The following is a 12,649-nucleotide window of genomic DNA, read 5'->3' on the forward strand; positions in this document are numbered from 1 at the left end:
TATAATTTTAAAATTAAGACAAGAATGTTTGAATCTGACCACAAACTTTTGAGCAGTAGTGTGTGTTGTATGCATGTGTCTGTCTGTATCTGATCAGGATTTTGTCATCAGTGTCAACAAAACGCTCATTTTTTAGCTGTTTCTATCATCAAAATTGAGTTGGAGTGTTTTAACTCTGGTGGCAATCTCTCCCTAACAAGTCCACTTTATTGCGTGCTCATTTTCTCCTTTTAGTGGCCCATACGTATATAATTAGGAAACATGCATTAAGTCAGTGGTCCTCAACCTTTTTTGCGCCACGGACCGGTTTATGCCCGACAATATTTTCATAAGGTGTCGCGGATAAATACAACAAAATAAAACTAGTACCGGTACCGGAAAAAAAGAAGATTTATTTATGACACACTTGAAAAGACCCAGGGACACCGAGTTAACGATAAAAACAATAACAAAATAACTCTGAATACCGATAAAAACCCTGAAAACCATACATTTCACAACTGAGCCTCAACTCTCGCGGACCGGCACCTTTCCGAGGCCCGGGGGTTGGGGACCGCTGCATTAAGTGCACTAATTTCTCACACTTATCAGTGGCTCATGGTTGCTTAAGGCCTATGTCTGTACTTGACCACAGAGGCAGAGCATCATTCAACCTGCCAGCTGCCTATCTTGGGAGCTTTTCAAGGATGACAGACTCCACTTTCTCTGCAGCAAGACAGCTCATAACTTTTTTACAGTGTCTCCCTGTCCTCAGACTTCTATATATTCTTCTGTAATAGATAACTATACACTATCATTGCAATCTACACTACAGCTCAAACGTTTGAAGTCAGTTTTCACCTGGTTTATAACCATGTGATCTGTCCACACAGCAGTGATGGTTACTAAAAATGGGCCCATGTATAAGTGTGTAGACATTTCCTAATGCATCATGGGTGATTTAACATAAATGATTCATTAAACACACATCTGTGAAAACATTTCTGATAAACTTTGCCTAATTTTATGTTATAGCAAATATAATTTTAAAATTAAGACAAGAATGTTTGAATCTGACCACAAACTTTTGAGCAGTAGTGTGTGTTGTATGCATGTGTCTGTCTGTATCTGATCAGGATTTTGTCATCAGTTTCAACAAAACGCTCATTTTTTAGCTGTGTCTGTCATCAAAAATTGAGTTGGAGTGTTTTAACTCTGATGGCAATCTCTCCCTAACAAGTCCACTTTATTGCGTGCTCATTTTCTCCTATTAGTGGCTCATAGGAGTCTAACTAATGAACTGTATGCATGTTTCCTAATCTGTCACACTTATCAGTGGCTCATGGTTGCTTAAGGCCTATGTCTGTACTTGACCACAGAGGCAGAGCATCATTCAACCTGCCAGCTGCCTATCTTGGGAGCTTTTCAAGGATGACAGACTCCACTTTCTCTGCAGCAAGACAGCTCATAACTTTTTTACAGTGTCTCCCTGTCCTCAGACTTCTATATATTCTTCTGTAATAGATAACTATACACTATCATTGCAATCTACACTACAGCTCAAACGTTTGAAGTCAATTTTCACCTGGTTTATAACCATGTGATCGGTCCACACAGGAGTGATGGCTACTAAAAATGGGCCCATGTATAAGTGTGTAGACATTTCCTAATGCATCATGGGTGATTTAACATAAATGATTCATTAAACACACATCTGTGAAAACATTTCTGATAAACTTTGCCTAATTTTATGTTATAGCAAATATAATTTTAAAATTAAGACAAGAATGTTTGAATCTGACCACAAACTTTTGAGCAGTAGTGTGTGTTGTATGCATGTGTCTGTCTGTATCTGATCAGGATTTTGTCATCAGTGTCAACAAAACGCTCATTTTTTAGCTGTTTCTGTCATCAAAATTGAGTTGGAGTGTTTTAACTCTGATGGCAATCTCTCCCTAACAAGTCCACTTTATTGCGTGCTCATTTTCTCCTATTAGTGGTTCATAGGAGTCTAACTAATGAACTGTATGCATGTTTCCTAATCTGCCACACTTATCAGTGGCTCATGGTTGCTTAAGGCCTATGTCTGTACTTGACCACAGAGGCAGAGCATCATTCAACCTCAATTCAAATATTATTCCTTAAAACTTGCATAGATCACCAATTATGAATGACGATTGATTAAATATTAACTGGTGTATGGATTGCAACAATAATAGCGAGTGTGTAGATTATATTACCTTTCCTCAGTTTATCACATTAAATCTCAGCTTACTAGTGACCCAGCATTTTTCTAAGTACAGAAGTGCTAAACAACATCATTTTTTCAAGTAATATAAAAATCATCTTTATATATTACCTTTTTAAACATCCCATTTTTCTTTCTAATGTCATTAAAACAATTTTGCACATTTGAATAACAGTAGTCAGACCTCCAGATCTTTTAAGCTTTCAGTTTTTTTCTCAGTGTCACACATGGATTAGTTTTCGTCTCTTTCAATAAGAAAGTCAAATCTTCAAACCCTAAAGCAATCTTTGTTTCTTTCAATCATTCCAATATTTTTCATCTTCTGTTATATAATTGCAGTTAACCAGGGCTAGCTACTCTGATCTACAGGAATTTTGGGGGTGTGGATACCCATTTTCTTTTTTTCATAGGTGCGGAGCCTTTTTCTACAAAATTACGAATAAACTGCATTTTTTAAAATTACCTTTAACATAAATGTAGACTGACAAGTAACTCAACCGATCACACAGTGATCAGTAGAGAAGAAAGAAAATAACCCATTTCAAAATTTCTAGTTCAGATCAAACTTATTGTTCTGATTAAGGAAACAGTAAATCTGGCCACATTATTGTCCCGATCCTCCAATTTTCCCTTTCCAATGTGACTAAATAAAATGCAACTTTTTTTTAAAAATAAAAGCAGTTGCACACCCAGATATTTCTTACAGTAAAAATCCTCCAACAACCTTTCAAAAGAAATTTGTTTGTCTTTCCTCAATTTTGAGACCAACTGAACCCACAAACCTGAAGCTGCAGACCCCAAACTAACCAAATTTAATGTTTCCTTAATCAGCACAGTAATTTTTAAGTCTTTATGTGTTATGTTTACTCACAGTTTTGATGCTTGCTTCTTCGACTTGACCCACGATTAGCTCTGCACCATCGCTCTGCTGTTTCCTCTCTCCTCATGCTTCTCCTTCGTGCGTCCTGTCCTCAAATATAATCCAACCTGCCTCCTTGTTTCCTCCTTGACTTGTATTCGCAAAATTTCCAGTTAAATTAAGAGTAATCCAGAAAAGTTTTCCTGCTTCAAAAGCTCTTCCAGTTGCCTGTCTTCTTGTCCTCCTTCAAATGTGCATTTTATGAATTTGTATTTATTTGACTTCATATTGCCATGACAACATAACACAGAGCATCATGGTAAATTAAAGCAGGTGGTTCTGTCCGCTACAGAAATGCTGATAAACGCAATTTATTTGAGTTGTCTTAACTTAGAAAAACTAAGTAAGATGGAAGTTTTTCTTCTCAGTGTGGAAGGATGAAAGATGTGTTTTGAAAATGCCACGTCACTACCGTCCTCCTCCCTAGCACGGATCAGTCCGCATGTTCATGGTGCCAGCATTTTTTATGGAATATGTTGAGCAAACCTAGAAAAGCGTCAGCTCAAGGGATTATTGTTGTCATTGCTGTGGATCTTTACCTGATACACTGACTTGGTGAGTAAATGTTTACTCTTATTCAAACTGATTTTGTGGCTTCTCTTAGTTTAGCACCAGGTTTATAATCGTGCTAGCTAGTTAGTGTTAGCCTAGCGTTGCTGCTGCGGCTGGGCTCATGTTACTTAAAAATTAACACCACAGCCTTAAAAACCTTATATAAAAATATGTCTGTGAAATTTTCTGTTGATTGTTTGAAATAAAAAAGTGAGATAAGAGCCCAGACAAAATTCTTCGGGGGGGGTGAAAACAATAAGCCAAGAGTTAGCTGTGCTCGCGGACTCTTATCAAGCCTTGACCTCCCGGTCAGCTGGGTAACAGAGCTCTCCGAAAACGTGGAAGCACTTTTGCAAATATGTGATATTTTGATAAATTAAGTAGATATTTGAGCATTACACAGCTACATTCTCCACTGAAAATATCTTAAAAGGTTATTTTGTGACCCAGAAAGGGTAATCTAGGGGAAAGGAGGATCGCATATGTCGGCCATGGTTGTCGGAGCCTGTGCGTACTTGTAAGCTCGCCAATGGCGGAGGAGCGCGGCTTATTGCTTTTTCTGGGTCACAAAATCAACTTTTAAGATATTTTCAGGCGAGAATGTAGCTGTCGAAAGTTCAAATATCTGCTCGATTTATCAAGACATCACATATTTGCAAAAATGCCCCGACGTTTTCTGAGATGTCCATTTTTTTCATGCTTTGTGGCACCTTGAACATCTGTGGCATCTATTAATGTCAAATCTAGCCTTTATTTAACAACATAAGCAAACTCTATGTTACAATGATTGCACAGCCATTAAGGATCAAATCGGTTTCTGAAAAATGTTCTGTTTTTTCTCCCTCTGCTTGCTTCTTACTGTCTTTGAGGCTCGGGACCAGCACTCCTGCTGTTGGACAGAAAGACATCAACTCAGTGGTAAGTATTTTGGTTTTCCAATATATTAGCAACTGTCAGTGACATTTATATTAATCAGGCTGAACTTTAGATCAGCCTGTTTTACTTATTGTTTTATTTGTTTTTTGGTTTGGGGAAGTTGTTTCTTTACTGATCTTTTCCTGTCTTCTGTTATTAGACTTGAGATATGACTGCACTAGGCTGTTGCTGGTGACTCCAGTTAATTCTACAAGACATGCTGTGTAAGTAAACAAACAACAACAGTTTGGTCTGCATTTCTTGAAAGATCACATCCCCCAAACTTAGTTTAGAGGGTCTACACTGAATATAGTGAAGTCTGCAAATTTTCTAACAGCAAAATTTGTTTTGTGCCCAAATCATTTTGCACATCATTAGAATGAAAGTTATTGGCCATGTTTGCATAGCCCTTTTTAAAATGATGCTTTCATGACATTATTGTGTGTCGGGTGGGGGTCAGGGCTATCCAGACTGACAATTGGGACATTGAATGTCACCTCTCCGGTGGGGAAGGAGCCTGAGATTGTCCAAATTGGAGTCTGTTTTATACCAAATGCAGAAAAAAAATTTTTAAGAAAGCAATTAAGTTCATGTTCCAAAAAATATGATTGTTTGCTTGCAGGACACCAGGAGAGATGAGTCCTCCGTCACAGATGGTGTGGTCAGTGAAGATGGTCGCCTGCAGGTTCAAGCTCACTGCATCTCCAACCCACATCCACTGCCACTGTACTTAAGGGAAGTTAAAGACTTTCTTCTGCACCTACATTTGGATCACCTCGATCCATGATAGTCATTCAGGCAGTAATGCCTGGACTGGAAACAAGCCATCCTTAAAACATTACAACATTCCAGCTCATGTGTTGGAATGCAAAACAAATGTGTTGTTTAAATTAGAGACTGCACTTGTGACAGAACAACAAATATTTTATTTTGATTATATAAGTAATGTAAGTACAAAACAAACTTGTGGTAGGCCTAAACTTATTTTCAGAATAATTACATCTGCGACTTTGTTTCATTGTAAGATTATAACAGTGATGGCAATATAATTGTTTGTTGTTCAGCAGAACAGTGTCCAGTATGTTGGCTGTTATACTTTGTTGTGTTTGAAAATAAAAGTTGGTCTGATTTTAACATCATGACAAAAAGTGTTGTTAATTATTTTTAATCATATTCAGGTTACCACAAATTGTTTTTTCATTTAGTTGAACTTGAAATGTTTGTCAGTAAGTAAACAATTAGCACTGTACAGTCAGAAATATCAAGTTATTCTTAATACTGCAGACTTGCACTGTATAAGTTGTCCTAACAGGCATCTTAAGTAAGCTTTACTTAGTTTTTTTGAGGCAATGAGTTTCCTTAATTTTTTTGAGTTCTGGGAACTAACAAGGCTGTACAGTGTACTCAAAATGAGTAAGTTGCCCTAACTTGGTCAACTTACGTAAACTTGATCCAATTTTCTTGAGTTCTGGGAACAAATGAGCTTGTACAGAGTACTCAAAATAAATAAGTTGTCCTAATTTAGTCATTTTTAGCTAAGCTTTACTCAATTTTTTTGAGGCAACGAGTTTCCTCAATTATTTTGAGTTCTAACTAATTAGATTTTACAGTGTGTAAGAGCAGGAATTTAACTACAAACTCTCATAGTTCCCGTCAGTATCATTCATTCTGCTCTGCCTCAATGGTCACAGTGGCTAGTTTAAGTACGTTTGCACCATAGAAATCCACTGATGTTCAGTGAGTCCCTTTGATACATATTTAGACCTTCATAATTTTCAGGGTGCATGAGTGTTATATCTCCATCTCATCCTAAACATTTTACCAACATGTAAAAGGCATACGTCCACAAGATTTTGATTTTTTTAATTGAAACTTGTTTGGGTTTGGGTGACTACTTGGATTAGGGGAGTATTATTTAGAGCAATGTTTGTCACTTTGGTTAATTGCTAAACTCAGGCCGTTTTTGTTCAGTCTTTTTCTAACTGAACTTTCACATTTAACATGCTAACTGAAGCCTGTAGAGTCTGAGCTGTAGCTCTTTTATTTTCTGTATTGTACAGTCTGACTTAGGGGTGGATTTGCTGGGATTGGTGACTGCGTTGCATGTTTTGAATAATCTTCTTCAGAGTAGACTTTTGGTGTAAGCTGATAGTGAATGAAGAAAACTATAAAAAGCTGCTGTGGTTTAAATTTTCCAAGAGAGGTAATGCACATAATGCAGAGACGAGCGCACGGGGGATATCCAAATTCTAGGAAGGCAGCCTGCTGCTGTACACAGGCGGATTCTTCTCAGTCAGAGTTCTTAACAACTTGACTGTTTTCTCAAACCACACAGAGTGCTGTTTCCATTCTGGGAAGTCTACTCATTGGTGTAGGTAGCTCTTCAAATTATAAGTAGCTATATATGAGCAGCTATATTAGCTTTGACTTATCATATGTTAAATATTATACTTTCCTGGTTTAAAATTTATGATGGCTCAAAATTCAAACCTTACAAATTAAAACCCTGAATCATCACCACCTGTGTGAACTACAAGGGTGCCATCATTTTTCTTTTCAATCCATTAAGTACCACATTTTACACACTGAGCAAGAAAGGAAGTGAGCTCTTCATGGTGACCCCAGAAATGTTAATGTATCACTTTCTAGCATACTACTGACACTGCTCGACATCTTCTTTTCTTTTTTTTGCGTGTCCCGTTTGGTTCTTTTGCCATCAGAATTATTGTGTAAAGACAAAGAAAGATGCCCAACAGATTTACTTTACCAAATGGACCATCCCAGCCTTGCCTTAATGATCTATTTGATTCACCTTTGCTTTTATTGTTTATTTTGTTTTATTTTCACTTGCTAAACATGGGACAGATTTGACTGCGGGAAAGAAAATGGAGAAAGAAAGAGGGAAAGAAAAACAGCGGGGAAGAGGAACGTGATAAAGGACAAAAAAGAAAAACAAACAGACAAAAAAATACATATATCAATCACCTGGATCACCTGTCAGGAAAGAAAAAAGAGAAAACGAGCAAAAAAAAAGAGCAATATAATAAATAACATCATCGCGATGATCTATGTGAATATAACAGTAAATACTAAATATTGAATATTATTGTGCAGCACGTAAGATCGACAGCGCACAGTGTGCTTTGAGGTAGGAGCCAGAGTGACAGGGGGGGGTGTCACTGCTCGACATCTCACAGTACAGTATAAGAGTCCCGCCACAAGGAGACACTAAAGGCTTTCAAACCAACAGTTTCTGCTTCCAAAGTGGCGCCAGCCGTCACCACCGATCATCATACTTATGTAACATAGACTGTGGATGCATGTTTAAGTTGATACATCACTTAAAGCCACCACTGTTCAGGCATCACATCTGTCCATTAGGTTTCCCTTTCATACTCAACATTTTTATCCCTGGGTACTAACTTTTTTGTTTTTGCTGACTGTTTATTTATTTGTTTGTTTGTCTAAATAGGCAGTAGCCAACATGATTTATAAAGGGATTATAAAATCTAAGAAATTACTGCATTATTTTACTCTTATTAAACTCACTTTCCTAAAAACTGATTGCAGCTTCTACTTTGTGATGTCAATGTTATGTCTCTAAATTATTTCATATCATTCATGGGAGATATGCTTGACAAATGATAAGTTAACAAGTCACTGCTACCAGCTTAATCAATTCATTGGGGCGACCTGCGTGTTGTGCTGCATTGTCTGATTTGGTCATAGTGTGTAAACACCTCTAGAGGCCACTGTTGTATAGCTGCTGCAAACTGAACGTGCCCGTACCAGAGGTTATACTTAAAATGGCAGCTGCCAGGAAGTCTCTTTGGACATTTGTGTTCGCCCTTTATGAAATAGATATGTTGTATTACAAGGTACTAATGCACCCTTGCATTGGTAAAATAAATTCTACTAGAATAGCTGATACTCCCTTACAGAAGATTTATTTTGACCTTTCTAAAGCCTTCTTTAAAATTTAGAAAATAAAATGAAAACAGGCATATCAAAAAAAGCCTACTAGAAATACTTCTCTGCATTACATCCTAACACTTGGCTAAATCCTAATATGTAATTCTGGTTTAATAGTTTATTTCACTAAATGTGATTATGCACTAAAAAAGAACATGTTGGGTTTACTTAATTCAATAGTGGACACTGGTTGCACACTGATGTTTTGCTTTGGCAGGAGCTTAAACAACTGAGGTGAAGTTATTCATATTCAATAAACCTGTGCAATTTGTTTTTGATAAAATATGATTGAAACAAAATATCCAATTTGAGCTCCTGGATATTTTAATTCTTCACAAATTTCACACTTTATTCCAACACTATTCAGTGACTTTTACCCAAATACTATTTGGTCACTGAAATACTATGTTATCTTCAAATGACATGTTGGTATTATATTCTAAATACACAATTTTCCAGTGAAGGCCTTATAACAGATTGTATTGTTCTCTTCCAAGATGGTTGCCAGCATCCACTAGTAACCTTTCAAAACAAAAACAGTAATTTCACTATAGTGACAGTAGGTGAATCAGCGGTCTGAAACACACGGCCCGGGGCCGACTTGCGTGAGGCCCACATCACCCCTACTTGCCACCCGTACTGTTGACGTGAGGAAATATTGTGCATTTTGGTCCTTGAAGTTAGTTTTTGTTACGGGGGATTTTGTTGTTGAGTGCAATGTGAAAATAACTTCTATAAAAAGCAAAAAATTATTTAATATGAAGGCAATATGAGCAGAGAGTAAAACCATGTTGAGGGATTGGCTGTGTTAGTTCAGTGAGAGTTATTTGTAAAGAAAACAATTTTCACTAGTAGACATAAATGTACACTTATGTCTGCATTTTTATTTTGTTAAATAAAACAAAAATTATAGCAAAGTCCTGCCACATGTCTGAGTGCCAATTCTTTTTTTATTCAATGAAAGGTTTTAGTTAATTAAGATTGAGGAAAAAGAATTTGCATTCACATTTGCAGTTTTGCCTTGTTATACAATATTTGAAAATTAAAACAAAACACTACATTTTCTGAAATATTAGTGAGTTTTTTCTTGTTTAAAGACAAACGTTTTTATACTACTTGAACACTAAAGTGACCCTCCAATGTGATGACAGTGCCAGCAGTGGCCCACAGCTCATTTAATGCTTTCTCCTAATTGGCTCATAATGGTCTCTCATATGTATGAACTATGTAGGCTATCTCTATTTTAAAATAATGGGTGGGCAATGAGAGCATCTCCTCGATGTGTACAACAGGACAACAGGGAATACAGAGAACTGACTGAGGACTTTGTCAACTGGTGCCAGCAGAACCACTTCCAGATCAACACTCCGAAAACCAAGGAGCAGGTAGTGGACTCCACCTACACCAGTGAACATCCAGAGAATGGGCATTAAGATAGCTGACTCATATAAGTGATCTGATTAATAAACGGATCTGGAGTAACAACAGAGTGTACATCTACACAAAAGGATAAAGACGGTTGTATTTGCAACAGAGAAGTCTTTTGGAAGGGAGCAGGGAGAGCTCCTGAAGACCTCAGACGCTGTGGTGGTATTGTCCATGTTTTATGGTGTGGTCTGCTGGGGATAGGAAGAAACTGAACAGGTTCATCAAGAAAACTAGCTCTGTTCTGAGATGTCCTCTTGACCCAGTGGAGGTAGTTATCCCTGTCAGATAACAGCTCCCACCCCATACAGGTCACCCTTCAGTGACAGGCCGTGTTCCAAGTGGACATTTTGGAGGCCTTTCCCTCCAGCTGCTGTCAGACTGTACACTGCACAACAGCAATGAATGTACACCACATATTCACACACTGGGGTCTTTGCATATATCAGTGTGCAATACCTGTTAATACCTATTAACACCCAACCACTGCACTATGAAATGACCACGCCAAGCAAACAAACAATGTTTGGGTGCTGCAGATGGAAACGGACCATAGCTTCATGGTGAAATTCCTCACAAAGAGCAGAATCTACCTTGTCCTTTAAACAAATGTATGTAAATCACATTTACTGTGACCATATTTAATGTTACCTTGTTATTATTATTGCTACCTGTTGTTTTTGATGATTCGGGGGCGACAGCTCCGTGTCCTGGGAGGGTGAGCTGCTGAGCTGGGAACGAGGTGGTGTGTCATTTGAAGCCTTATGTTTATTGCGACACAAGCAAACCAGAAAGAAGAGGCAAGCGATAACCAATGGGATGGCAACTGCAGGTATTAAAATAAACAGGATCTCCTTCCTGGGGTTTTCTTGTGTTTCATTCTTCTTCTGATAGTAATCTGTATTATTACATCATATATAAGTATATGTATGTATGTAGATATATATAGATAGATGGCTATGGATATAGATAAATAGACTTACATATATAAGTACTTATCTATTTCTTAGTCTATATTTCTTCTATTTTTGCATAGCATTATTGCTGTTAGGTATGCTGTGTGTGTTCATTTGTTCCTGCCTTGTGTACTCTGCTGCAGTAACAATTTGAATTTCCCAACTCTGGGACTAACAAAGGTTTTCTTATCTGAAATGTATCTAAACCCAGCTGATATCTGGCTACATTTTCTGCTGAGCATCCAAATCACACTGAAGTTTACACACTGTATAATGCCTGATTTCTTGTAAATATTTAGCGATGGCCTTATGAAATATATTTTGATAAAATGTTTATCAGGCCACAGTGAACAATGGAAAATAAACAAAATTAAAACAAATAATTAAAAACACTGAAAAACACTCAAAAATATATTTTTTTAGAGATGTCTTAACCTGGTTATGCTGTACCATCCAGACGTGTATGTGCGCCGGACCCGCGTGATTTGAGACTTCCTGCCATCTTTAGCAGGTAATAAACTCCCGCCAAAGCAAAAAGTTGCTCTGGGTGAATTCAGTCGTTGTTAATGAGTAAATTTTTAGTGTTTTTATTTGGATTGTTTTCTGGTTGTTTGTTGCACACGGACATGTTCACAGACGTGTTTTCGTGAGCAACACTGTTCATACTCCGAGACCGTAGCGGGAAACTGTTGGTTGCCTAGCAGCAGTTAACGAAAAGACCGGAAGTGACTGTGCTTCAACTAGAAAACTTTTGCGTTTATCCTCTTTTTCCCGAGTATCAGACAAACTCGTTTAGCAGCGTGCTTTACCTTTGAGTTAGCTGAACTTCTGGTGGTTTGTTGGTGGATTTAAGGAGGTTAAATGGATGAAAAAAAGTTATCTTTCAGCTAGCTCTTGTTGCGCAGATACAGCAATGCATGATGGGAAATTCTCCCGGTATTTGTAAAGCTAAATAACCTTATGGGGCTCTGTTGGAAACTGCTTCATGTGTATATATAAATAGTGTGTAGTCCCAGCTTCCTACAGGCTGTGTTTGTGTTGATTTTGAGATTGTGAGCACCGTGAGTGTGCAGGGTTTGTGTGTGAAAGACTGCCCCATACGTGAGCTGAAGAATTCATACTTACCTGGTAGGAGAGATACCATGATCACGAAGGTGGTTCTCTCAGGCCGAGGCTCAGCCATTGCACTCTGGCTTTGCTGACAGCCTGCGAATTCCCCAAATGTGGGAATCTCAACTACATAATTTCTGGTAGTGGGGACTGCGTTCGCGCTCTCCCCTCATCATATGTTGAAAGAGAAATGAGTGGAAATGTTTGCGCTTATTTTCAATGACGACGTCATGCAATCTTCTGGCTTCCTAACTACAGTTTTATCAGTGAGTCCAGGGTAAGCAGGAGAGGAGGAGGGGATGCTGTCTTATTTAAAAAAGTCTGTGCAGCATTTGGGAGGCCTGTAAACATTAACAAACACAACTTTGGATGGGGCCTTCAGCTGTAAAGCCACATATTCAAAAGACTGAAAACTTCCAGGAGACAGCTGCTTACATTGAAATGATTCATTAATGACCTCAGTGAACTGCTGTCTGTGATCTGTGTTGATTTCGACTGTGTAATTATTGTTGGGGATTTTAACATCCATGTGGACAACCCTCAGGACAAAGGGACTAAAGACCTGAGTAACAC

The 12,649-nt window shown here is 37.9% G+C and overlaps 1 long non-coding RNA gene and 1 other non-coding gene across 2 annotated transcripts; both read left to right on the forward strand.

The window, feature by feature from the left end:
* Positions 1-3,502: 3,502 nt before the first annotated feature.
* Positions 3,503-5,742, forward strand: LOC146571380 (uncharacterized). Its single transcript, XR_014893238.1, has 4 exons — positions 3,503-3,701; positions 4,568-4,616; positions 4,774-4,837; positions 5,236-5,742. It is a non-coding gene; the product is annotated as an uncharacterized LOC146571380 (long non-coding RNA).
* Positions 5,743-12,083: 6,341 nt separating this feature from the next.
* Positions 12,084-12,247, forward strand: LOC146571381 (U1 spliceosomal RNA). The gene has a single exon (XR_014893456.1). It is a non-coding gene; the product is annotated as a U1 spliceosomal RNA (small nuclear RNA).
* The last annotated feature ends 402 nt before the right edge of the window (positions 12,248-12,649 follow it).

This window comes from Mchenga conophoros, linkage group LG7 (genome assembly GCF_057382185.1).
Source record: "Mchenga conophoros isolate Kocher_MC1m ecotype Shallow Benthic linkage group LG7, M_conophoros_male_GT1.1, whole genome shotgun sequence".
Classification (NCBI taxonomy): Eukaryota; Metazoa; Chordata; class Actinopteri; order Cichliformes; family Cichlidae; genus Mchenga; species Mchenga conophoros.